Here is a 12500-nt window from a genome sequence, read left to right on the forward strand (position 1 = left end):
GCTTGGGGGCACCTAGGAGAGAGAGAGAGAGAGAGAGAGGCATGGGTCAGAGTCAATATCCACCTCCGTACCGACACACCCACCCCAACTTCCCCAGAGACAAAGACTCACCAGGCCCCGAAGGGGATTTATTTCCTGAGTCCATGAGCGGAGCCAGGGGCCGACGATCTGTGAGAGAGTCGGACAGAGGGGTGCAGGTCCTGCCTGAGATCTGTGCCTCTGTCATCCTTTCAGCTGCTCCGAGGCTCCACTCAGATCCTGCCCTTGGATCTCATCCTGTTAAAACAAGGCGCAGGATGAATGTCAGAGACACGGCTCAGCACCTTCCCATTGCTCGTAGGGAGATCTTTAACGTCCACACGAGAGGGCACAGACAGTGCGGTGCTCCCTCAGCGCTGACCCTCCGACAGTGCGGCGCTCCCTCAGCACTGACCCTCCGACAGTGCGGCGCTCCCTCAGTACTGACCCCTCCGACAGTGCGGCGCTCCCTCAGTACTGACCCTCCGACAGTGCGGCACCCTCTCAGTATTGACCCTCCGACAGTGCGGAACTCCCTCAGTACTGACCCTCCGACAGTGCGGCACTCCCTCAGTACTGACCCTCCGACAGTGCGGCACCCTCTCAGTATTGACCCTCCGACAGTGCGGAACTCCCTCAGTACTGACCCTCCGACAGTGCGGCACTCCCTCAGTAATAACACTCCGACAGTGCAGCACCTGAAGGAACACCCCCTTAATAGTGATTTCAGTGTGTGAGAGTCCGGGTGTGAAGGAACACTCCTTTAATAGTGATTTCAGTGTGTGTGTGTGTGTGAGTCCGGGAGTGAAGGAACACTCCTTTAATAGTGATTTCAGTGTGTGTGTGAGCCCGGGTGTGAAGGAACACTCCTTTAATAGTGATTTCAGTGTGTGTGTGAGCCCGGGTGTGAAGGAACACTCCTTTAATAGTGATTTCAGTGTGTGTGTGTGTGTGTGTGAGTCCGGGAGTGAAGGAACACTCCTTTAATAGTGATTTCAGTGTGTGTGTGTGAGTCCGGGAGTGAAGGAACACTCCTTTAATAGTGATTTCAGTGTGTGTGTGTGTGAGTCCGGGAGTGAAGGAACACTCCTTTAATAGTGATTTCAGTGTGTGTGTGTGTGAGTCCGGGAGTGAAGGAACACTCCTTTAATAGTGATTTCAGTGTGTGTGTGTGAGTCCGGGTGTGAAGGAACACTCCTTTAATAGTGATTTCAGTGTGTGTGTGTGTGAGTCCGGGAGTGAAGGAACACTCCTTTAATAGTGATTTCAGTGTGTGTGTGTGAGCCCGGGTGTGAAGGAACACTCCTTTAATAGTGATTTCAGTGTGTGTGCGTGTGAGCCCGGGTGTGAAGGAACACTCCTTTAATAGTGATTTCAGTGTGTGTGTGTGTGAGACTGGGTGTGAAGGAACACTCCTTTAATAGTGATTTCAGTGTGTGTGTGTGTGAGACTGGGTGTGAAGGAACACTCCTTTCATGGCGAATTGAGGTTTACGAATGATAAGTCTCTGTACTCACGCGCGTGACGATGATCTGTGACCCGTCTCTCTCTCTGTCTCTCTGTCTCTCTGTCGTTCAGTCTTTCCCAGTTCCCTTTCTCTCCCTCCTTTCCCCTTCCTGAGTTCCCAGTCTTGCCGACGGCAGGCTCCTCGGCTTCCCCGCCTGGGTGTAAACAAACAGATGGTTTTCATTTCTCCGTTGGCAGCCACAGCTGGAATTTTTGTTGCTGATGTCACGGCTGCAGGACCACTCTCATCCTCGGACTGCCCCACACCCCACACCCCCACCCCCCCACCCCCCGCTGGCTCACGCACACGCCAGTCAATCCTCCCAGCCCTTCCTCTCTCTCTCTCCCCCCCACCTCACGCACAGACCCCCCCCTTTGCAGTCGCCTTGGACGCGAATCTCCGATCCGTTCACACCGCTCAGATTCAGGGCTTGTGCTGCCCTCCGGCCAGGATGCGGCCACAGCGCGGCCGTTCAGCCCATCGTTCGCGCGCCGTCCTTTGCCGACTCCAGCCGCCGCATCGGCTCCGCGGGCACCCTGGTTTTTGCCATTTTCCCCCGGCAATTATTTATCCGATTCCCGGTTTCCCAACCGCTCCCCCCCACCTCGCTTCCAATGTTCTCTCTGCGCCATGCAGACCTTAACCGTTCATAAGCTAAGGAGTGAGTCTGTGCAATAACAATGACCCTTACCCTGCTGAATAAACAGTGACTCTGTACAGTGACACAGTGAGTGACCCTTACCCTGCTGAATAAACAGTGACTCTGTACAGTTACACAGTGAGTGACCCTTACCCTGCTGAATAAACAGTGACTCTGTACAGTGACACAGTGAGTGACCCTTACCCTGCTGAATAAACAGTGACTCTGTACAGTTACACAGTGAGTGACACTTACCCTGAATAAACAGTGACTCTGTACAGTGACACAGTGAGTGATCCTTACCCTGCTGAATAAACAGTGACTCTGTACAGTGACACAGTGAGTGACCCTTACCCTGAATAAACAGTGACTCTGTACAGTGACACAGTGAGTGATCCTTACCCTGAATAAACAGTGACTCTGTACAGTTACACAGTGAGTGATCCTTACCCTGAATAAACACTGACTCTGTACAGTGACACAGTGAGTGACCCTTACCCTGAATAAACAGTGACTCTGTACAGTGACACAGTGAGTGATCCTTACCCTGAATAAACACTGACTCTGTACAGTGACACAGTGAGTGACCCTTACCCTGAATAAACAGTGACTCTGTACAGTTACACAGTGAGTGATCCTTACCCTGAATAAACAGTGACTCTGTACAGTTACACAGTGAGTGATCCTTACCCTGAATAAACAGTGACTCTGTACAGTGACACAGTGAGTGATCCTTACCCTGAATAAACACTGACTCTGTACAGTGACACAGTGAGTGATCCTTACCCTGCTGAATAAACAGTGACTCTGTACAGTGACACAGTGAGTGATCCTTACCCTGCTGAATAAACAGTGACTCTGTACAGTTACACAGTGAGTGATCTTTACCCTGAATAAACACTGACTCTGTACAGTGACACAGTGAGTGACCCTTACCCTGAATAAACAGTGACTCTGTACAGTTACACAGTGAGTGATCCTTACCCTGAATAAACAGTGACTCTGTACAGTTACACAGTGAGTGATCCTTACCCTGAATAAACAGTGACTCTGTACAGTGACACAGTGAGTGATCCTTACCCTGAATAAACAGTGACTCTGTACAGTGACACAGTAAGCGACCCTTACCCTGCTGAATAAACAGTGACTCTGTACAGTGACACAGTGAGTGATCCTTACCCTGAATAAACAGTGACTCTGTACAGTTACACAGTGAGTGATCCTTACCCTGAATAAACAGTGACTCTGTCCAGTGACACAGTGAGTGATCCTTACCCTGAATAAACAGTGACTCTGTACAGTGACACAGTGAGTGATCCTTACCCTGAATAAACAGTGACTCTGTACAGTTACACAGTGAGTGATCCTTACCCTGAATAAACAGTGACTCTGTACAGTGACACAGTGAGTGATCCTTACCCTGAATAAACAGTGACTCTGTACAGTTACACAGTGAGTGATCCTTACCCTGAATAAACAGTGACTCTGTCCAGTGACAGAGTGAGTGATCCTTACCCTGAATAAACAGTGACTCTGTACAGTGACACAGTGAGTGATCCTTACCCTGAATAAACAGTGACTCTGTACAGTTACACAGTGAGTGATCCTTACCCTGAATAAACAGTGACTCTGTACAGTGACACAGTGAGTGACCCTTACCCTGAATAAACAGTGACTCTGTACAGTGACACAGTGAGTGATCCTTACCCTGCTGAATAAACAGTGACTCTGTACAGTGACACAGTGAGTGATCCTTACCCTGCTGAATAAACAGTGACTCTGTACAGTGACACAGTGAGTGATCCTTACCCTGCTGAATAAACAGTGACTCTGTACAGTGACACAGTGAGTGATCCTTACCCTGCTGAATAAACAGTGACTCTGTACAGTTACACAGTGAGTGATCCTTACCCTGAATAAACAGTGACTCTGTACAGTTACACAGTGAGTGATCCTTACCCTGAATAAACAGTGACTCTGTACAGTGACACAGTGAGTGATCCTTACCCTGAATAAACACTGACTCTGTACAGTGACACAGTGAGTGATCCTTACCCTGAATAAACAGTGACTCTGTACAGTTACACAGTGAGTGATCCTTACCCTGAATAAACACTGACTCTGTACAGTGACACAGTGAGTGATCCTTACCCTGAATAAACAGTGACTCTGTACAGTAACACAGTGAGTGATCCTTACCCTGAATAAACAGTGACTCTGTACAGTGACACAGTGAGTGATCCTTACCCTGAATAAACAGTGACTCTGTACAGTGACACAGTGAGTGATCCTTACCCTGAATAAACAGTGACTCTGTACAGTGACACAGTGAGTGATCCTTACCCTGAATAAACAGTGACTCTGTACAGTAACACAGTGAGTGATCCTTACCCTGAATAAACAGTGACTCTGTACAGTGACACAGTGAGTGATCCTTACCCTGAATAAACAGTGACTCTGTACAGTGACACAGTGAGTGATCTTTACCCTGAATAAACAGAAATGGTGACAGAGACAGAAACATCATGTTAGAACTGAATGAGGTCACTCAGCTCCTTTTCCAGCCTGTTTCACATGAACAACCAGAGAGCGACAGAGAGAAAGAGAGGGGCAGAGAGAGAGAGACAGAGAGAGAGACGGGCAGAGAGGGAGTGACAGAGAGAGAGGGACACAGAAAGAGAGAGGCAGAGAGAGAGGCAGAGTGCAAGAGGCAGAACTAGGGAGGCAGAGCAAGGCTGAGAGATAGAGAGACAGAGAGAGAGAGAGAAAGGGAAAGAGAGAAATATGGACAGAGACAGAGTGAGTGAGAGTGAGAGAGACAGAGAGAGAGATAGAGAGTGAGAGACATAGAGAGAGAGAAAGAGAGACAGAGAGAGATAGAGACAGGGAGAAACAGAGACAGAGGAAGAGACAGAGAGAGAAAGAGAGGCAGAGAGAGGGAGACAGAGAGAGAGTGAGAGAGATAGAGAGAGTCAGAGATAGAGCGAGACAGAGACAGAGAGAGAGTGAGAGAGAGACAGAGATAGAGTGAGACAGAGAAAGAGACAGAGACAGAGAGACAGAGAGAGACAGAGAAAGTGAGAGAGAGATTGAGTGACTTGGACTGTGAGAAAGAGAGTGGGAGGGATGCTGAGATTTGTGTGGGCTGGGTTTGGGAGCAGTGTGGGTAAATGTTTAAACTGGCAGGCAGCCAAGTACTGGTGCCAGTTTCCTCGCACTGACTGATAGACTCAGTCAGGAATACACTCGTGTTTACAGCAAACACACTGTCCTTTGTTTAATTAAACGGGGAATCTTCCCATGCTACAGAACACGTAAAGCATGGTAATATAGAGGGAGCTTTCCACACTATCTAACCCCGTGCTATACCTGTCCTGGGAGTGTTTGATGGTGACAGTGTAGAGCGAGCTTTACTCTGTATCTAACCCCGTGCTGTACCTGTCCTGGGAGTGTTTGATGGGGACAGTGTAGAGGGAGCTTTACTCTGTATCTAACCCTGTGCTGGGAGTGTTTGATGGGGACAGTGTAGAGGGAGATTTACTCTGTATCTAACCCCGTGCTGTACCTGCCCTGGGAGTGTTTGATGGGGACAGTGTAGAGGGAGCTTTACTCTGTATCTAACCCCGTGGTGTACCTGTCCTGGGAGTGTTTGATGCTGATGGTAGTGTTTCACCTGAGTGATTGAGATGCCCTTACGGAAAACTCACAGAGGCTTGAGAGGTCTATCGACCATCTCTGATGTAAAAAAGTTAATATTGAAAGAGTCAAGTTGGGATTTGCCTGGGCATGATTCATGTCTATCTAACTGTCAACAAAGGGTGGCTGCTGGCAGTTATTGCTGCACAAACTGGTTAAACTTGTAAGTTCAATCAATCTTCCCACCAAGTTATTTCCCGTATCCTGGACTGGTGACGTTGTCAAAATGACTGGTGTCAAGTTGCATTGCCATGAGACAAGGCTCACTCCTGGGTATCTGTTATTCTATATATAAATCCCCCCGAACCCCTCGATTAGATTCCAGTCTGTAACTCACTCCCGGGTATCTGTTATTCTATATATAAACCCACCGAACCCCTCGATTAGATTCCAGTCTGTAACTCACTCCCGGGTATCTGTTATTCTATATATCAACCCCCCGAACCCCTCGATTAGATTCCAGTCTGTAACTCACTCCCGGGTATCTGTTATTCTATATATAAACCACCTCGAACCCCTCGATTAGATTCCAGCCTGTAACTCACTCCCGGGTATCTGTTATTCTATATATAAACCACCTCGAACCCCTCGATTAGATTCCAGCCTGTAACTCACTCCCGGGTATCTGTTATTCTATATATAAACCCCACCTAACCCCTCGATTAGATTCCAGCCTGTAACTCACTCCCGGGTATCTGTTATTCTATATATAAACCCCCCCGAACCCCTCGATTAGATTCCAGTCTGTAACTCACTCCCGGGTATCTGTTATTCTATATATAAACCACCTCAAACCCCTCGATTAGATTCCAGTCTGTAACTCACTCCCGGGTATCTGTTATTCTATATATAAACCCCACTGAACCCCCCGATTAGATTCCAGTCTGTAACTCACACCCGGGTATCTGTTATTCTATATATAAACCACCTGAAACCCTTGATTAGATTCCAGTCTGTAACTCACTTCTGGGTATTTGTTATTCTATATATAAACCACCCTGAACCCCTCGATTAGATTACAGTCTGTAACTCACTCCCGGGTATTTGTTATTCTATATATAAACCACCCCGAACCCCTCGATTAGATTACAGTCTGTAACTCACTCCCGGGTATCTGTTATTCTATATATAAACCCCACTGAACCCCTCGATTAGATTCCAGTCTGTAACTCACTCCCGGGTATCTGTTATTCCATACATAAACCCCCCCGAACCCCTCGATTAGATTCCAGTCTGTAACTCACACCCGGGTATCTGTTATTCTATATATAAACCCCCCCGAACCCCTCTATTAGATTCCAGTCTGTCACTCACTCCCGGGTATCTGTTATTCTATATAGAAACCCCCCTGAATCCCTCAATTAGATTCCAGTCTGTAACTCACTCCCGGGTTTCTGTTATTCTATATAAAAACCACCCCGAACCCCTGGATTAGATTCCAGTCTGTAACTCACTCCCGGGTATCTGTTATTCTATATATAAATCACCCCGAACCCCTCGATTAGATTCCAGTCTGTAACTCACTCCCGGGTATCTGTTATTCTATATGTAAACCACCCGAACTCCTCGATTAGATTCCAGCCTGTAACTCACTCCCGGGTATCGGTTATTCTTTCTATAAACCCCCCCGAACCCCTCGATTAGATTCCAGTCTGTAACTCACTCCCCGGTATCGGTTATTCTTTCTATAAACCCCCGAACCCCTCGATTAGATTCCAGTCTGTAACTCACTCCCGGGTATCTGTTATTCTATATATAAATCACCCCGAACCCCTCGATTAGATTCCAGTCTGTAACTCACTCCCGGCTATCTGTTATTCTATATGTAAACCACCCGAACTCCTCGATTAGATTCCAGCCTGTAACTCACTCCCGGGTATCGGTTATTCTTTCTATAAACCACTCCCAACCACTTGGTCAGATTCCAAACTGCAACACGATCCCAGATATGTTTTATTTCACATATGTTAGCACGCGGTTAGGTTCAATAGTGATTTCAGTGTGTGTGTGTGAACCCGGGTGTGAAGGAACACTCCTTTAATAGTGATTTCAGTGTGTGTGAGCCCGGGTGTGAAGGAACACTCCTTTAATAGTGATTTCAGTGTGTGTGTGTGTGTGAGCCCGGGTGTGAAGGAACAGTCCTTTAATAGTGATTTCAGTGTGTGTGTGTGTGAGCCCGGGTGTGAAGGAACACTCCTTTAATAGTGATTTCAGTGTGTGTGTGAGTCCGGGTGTGAAGGAACACTCCTTTAATAGTGATTTCAGTGTGTGTGTGTGTGTGAGTCCGGGTGTGATGGAATACTCCTTTAATAGTGATTTCAATGTGTGTGTGTGAGAGCCCGGGTGTGAAGGAACACTCCTTTAATAGTGATTTCAGTGTGTGTGAGCCCGGGTGTGAAGGAACACTCCTTTAATAGTGATTTCAGTGTGTGTGTGTGTGAGCCCGGGTGTGAAGGAACACTCCTTTAATAGTGATTTCAGTGTGTGTGTGTGCCCGGGTGTGAAGGAACACTCCTTTAATAGTGATTTCAGTGTGTGTGTGAGCCCGGGTGTGAAGGAACACTCCTTTAATAGTGATTTCAGTGTGTGTGTGAGTCCGGGTGTGAAGGAACACTCCTTTAATAGTGATTTCAGTGTGTGTGTGTGTGTGTGAGTCCGGGTGTGAAGGAACACTCCTTTGATAGTGATTTCAGTGTGTGTGTGTGTGAGCCCGGGTGTGAAGGAACACTCCTTTAATAGTGATTTCAGTGTGTGTGAGAGCCCGGGTGTGAAGGAACACTCCTTTAATAGTGATTTCAGTGTGTGTGTGTGTGTGTGTGTGTGTGAGTTCGCGTGTGAAGGAACACTCCTTTAATAGTGATTTCAGTGTGTGTGTGTGTGTGTGTGTGTGAGTCCGGGTGTGAAGGAACACTCCTTTAATAGCGATTTCAGTGTGTGTGTGAGAGCCCGAGTGTGAGGGAACACTCCTTTAATAGTGATTTCAGTGTGTGTGTGAGCCCGGGTTTGAAGGAACACTCCTTTAATAGTGATTTCAGTGTGTGTGTGTGTGAGCCCGGGTGTAAAGGAACACTCCTTTAATAGTGATTTCAGTGTGTGTGTGTGAGAGCCCGGGTGTGAAGGAACACTCCTTTAATAGTGATTTCAGTGTGTGTGTGTGAGAGCCCGGGTGTGAAGGAACACTCCTTTAATAGTGATTTCAGTGTGTGTGTGAGCCCGGGTGTGAAGGAACACTCCTTTAATAGTGATTTCAGTGTGTGTGTGAGCCCGGGTGTAAAGGAACACTCCTTTAATAGTGATTTCAGTGTGTGTGTGTGAGAGCCTGGGTGTGAAGGAACACTCCTTTAATAGTGATTTCAGTGTGTGTGTGCGTGAGCCCGGGTGTAAAGGAACACTCCTTTAATAGTAAGCACGTTAGAAAAATGCAGGATTGAGACTGAACATTACAATCTCTGCTCCCAGGAGTGAGTCACCAGTGTTTGCCTTGGCTCGGTGTCAGGCATGTTTTGCTAGGATATCTGGACGATGGAAGGTGGGGGAGGTGAGGGACCATGGATGGCCTTACCATTTCACAATTCCATTGGAGTGACGGACGAAACACTCTGTCTCGCCACAGTTCAAGAGAGGGAGTCGCATTTGGCAGACTGGTGAATAATGAGCACTGAGGGTCATGTCGATCATCTTTCATTGAAAAGCAGGGTCACCAATATCTTCAACCCAAAGGACCCAAACCCCTTCCTACTTTCGCTCCCGTTGTACATAATCCCACTCCCTCAGTACTGACCCTCCGACAGTGCGGCGCTCCCTCAGTACTGACCCCTCCGACAGTGTGGCGCTCCCTCAGTACTGACCCCTCCGACAGTGCGGCGCTCCCTCAGTACTGACCCTCCGACAGTGCGGCGCTCCCTCAGTACTGACCCTCCGACATTGCGGCGCTCCCTCAGTACTGACCCTTCCGACAGTGCGGCGCTCCCTCAGTACTGACCCCTCCGACAGTGCGGCGCTCCCTCAGTACTGACCCCTCCGACAGTGCGGCGCTCCCTCAGCACTGACCCTCCGACAGCGCGGCGCTCCCTCAGCACTGACCCTCCGACAGCGCTGCGCTCCCTCAGCACCAACCCTCCGACAGCGCTCCCTCAGTACTGACCCTCCGACAGCATGGCGCTCCCTCAGTACTGACCCTCCGATAGCGCGGCGCTCCCTCAGTACTGACCCTCCGACAGCGTGGCGCTCCCTCAGTACTGACCCTCCGAAAGCGCGGCGCTCCCTCAGTACTGACCCTCCGACAGCGCGGCGCTCCCTCAGTGCTGACATTCCGACAGCGCGGCGCTCCCTCAGCGCTGACCCTCCGACAGCGCGGTGCTCCCTCAGTACTGACCCTCCAACAGTGCGGCACTCCCTCATTACTGACCCTCTGACAGTGCGGCACTCCCTCAGTACTGACCCTCCAACAGTGCGGCACTCCCTCATTACTGACCCTCTGACAGCACGGCACTCCCTCATTACTGACCCTCTGACAGCGCGGCACTCCCTCAGTACTAATGCTGTAGAATTTTTGCCTCAATGTTGGGTTTAGATTTGCGTACGCTTTGAATGCTGGACTCTGACACATGGTACGATTGTGACTCTCACCCAGGGTCACATCTTTCCTGATCATCAGTTAAATGTTTGTCAAACATTAATGAAGTTGAAAAAGAGGCAAAATCTTCTCATACAGAACTGAACAAAACTTAGTGTGTGTGGGACCCGTACCCCAGTGAGAGTCAGTGTGTGTGTGGGGCCCGTACCCCAGTGAGAGTCAGTGTGTGTGTGTGGGACCCGTACCCCAGTGAGAGTCAGTGTGTGTGTGGGACCCGTACCCCAGTGAGAGTCAGTGTGTGTGTGGGACCCGCACCCCAGTGAGAGTCAGCGTGTGTGTGGGACCCGTATCCCAGTGAGAGTCAGTGTGTGTGTGGAACCCGTACCCCAGTGAGAGTCAGTTTGTGTGTGGGACCCGTACCCCAGTGAGAGTCAGTGTGTGTGTGTGGGACCCGTACCCCAGTGAGAGTCAGTGTGTGTGTGGGACCCGTACCCCAGTGAGAGTCAGTGTATGTGTGGGACCCGTACCCCAGTGGGAGTCAGTGTGTTTGAGGGATCCGTACCCCAGTGAGAGTCAGTGTGTGTGTGGGACCCGTATCCCAGTGAGAGTCAGTGTGTGTGTGGGACCCGTATCCCAGTGAGAGTCAGTGTGTGTGTGGGACCCGTACCCCAGTGAGAGTCAGTGTGTGTGTGGGACCCGTACCCCAGTGAGAGTCAGTGTGTGTGTGTGGGACCTGTACCCCAGTGAGAGTCAGTGTATGTGTGGGACCCGTACCCCAGTGAGAGTCAGTGTGTGTGTGGGACCCGTACCCCAGTGAGAGTCAGTGTGTGTGTGGGACCCGTATCCCAGTGAGAGTCAGTGTGTGTGGGACCCGTACCCCAGTGAGAGTTAGTGTGTGTGTGGGACCCGTACCCCAGTGAGAGTCAGTGTGTGTGTGGGACCCGTACCCCAGTGAGAGTCAGTGTGTGTGTGGGACCCGTACCCCAGTGAGAGTCAGTGTGTGTGTGGGACCCGTACCCCAGTGAGAGTCAGTGTGTGTGTGTGGAACCCGTACCCCAATGAGAGTCAGCGTGTGTGTGGGACCCGTACCCCAGTGAGAGTCAGTGTGTGTGTGGGACCTGTACCCCAATGAGTGTCAGCGTGTGTGTGGGACCCGTACCCCAATGAGTGTCAGCGTGTGTGGGACCCGTACCCCAGTGAGAGTCAGTGTGTGTGTGTGGGACCCGTACCCCAGTGAGAGTCAGTGTGTGTGTGTGTGGGACCCGTACCCCAGTGAGGTTCGGTGCCTCTGTCAGGGATTATTATGGGATGTGGGTTTACTCACTCTCGCGACTGTTAACTTCAGGAGATGAACAGGGACAGAGTGCAAGGCTGTGCAGAGGTTAATGATTAACCCTTATCTGTGCGGTGGGAGTGAGTGTGAGTGGAGGAAGCCTGTGCTACCGACTGGAGTCAACCGCAGCTCGAACAGCTCATGCATTCAGAATAATGTTTCCCTTTGACACATCCACAGTCTGACTCAGTATGAAACACGCTCTTGACAGAGCAGGAACAGCTTTGAACCAGTCCCACCACCTTCCCCCAGCCAGGAGACCACCCTCCACAACCACCCCACCCCACCCCACCCCACCCCACCCCTGGTTCCACTGCCCTCACTGAGGCAGCTATTCGACTCTGGAAGCCATCACACCCACAGATCTCCAGTTTCCTCATGCCGATTGAGGGGCTATTCACCTCTCTCTAGACAGAGAGAGAGACAGACAGACAGACAGACAGACAGGGTGGGGTTACGCACATGGAGCCATAAACTCTCTCAGTAACTGTTACCTGATCCTTGGTTATTCTCTAATTCTTTGTTAATTGATACTGTTACTGCATTTGCTGCCATCTTTCTCCCTCATTCGCACACTAATACATTACCCCATCCTCTGTTACTCCTTGTTAATCTCTCATAGTGTTTCCCAATCCTCTGTTACTCTGTGTTACTCTGTCACTGCGTTACCTGATCCCTCTGTTACTCTGTCACTGTGTTACCTGATCCCTCTGTTACTCTGTCACTGTGT

The 12500-nt window shown here is 49.6% G+C and overlaps 1 long non-coding RNA gene across 1 annotated transcript in view; it reads right to left on the bottom strand.

The window, feature by feature from the left end:
* Positions 1 to 29: 29 nt before the first annotated feature.
* LOC144678086 (uncharacterized) overlaps positions 30 to 12500 on the bottom strand; it is a 17114-nt gene continuing 4643 nt past the window's right edge. Inside the window, exons 2-3 of the long non-coding RNA XR_013575937.1 lie at positions 1536 to 1679; positions 30 to 276 (exon numbers count right to left, since the gene is read on the bottom strand). This is a non-coding gene — a long non-coding RNA (uncharacterized LOC144678086). The remainder of the gene's footprint in view (positions 277 to 1535; positions 1680 to 12500) is intronic.

The sequence above is a fragment of the Cetorhinus maximus genome, unplaced genomic scaffold, assembly GCF_964194155.1.
Source record: "Cetorhinus maximus unplaced genomic scaffold, sCetMax3.hap1.1 HAP1_SCAFFOLD_3576, whole genome shotgun sequence".
NCBI lineage: Eukaryota > Metazoa > Chordata > Chondrichthyes > Lamniformes > Cetorhinidae > Cetorhinus > Cetorhinus maximus.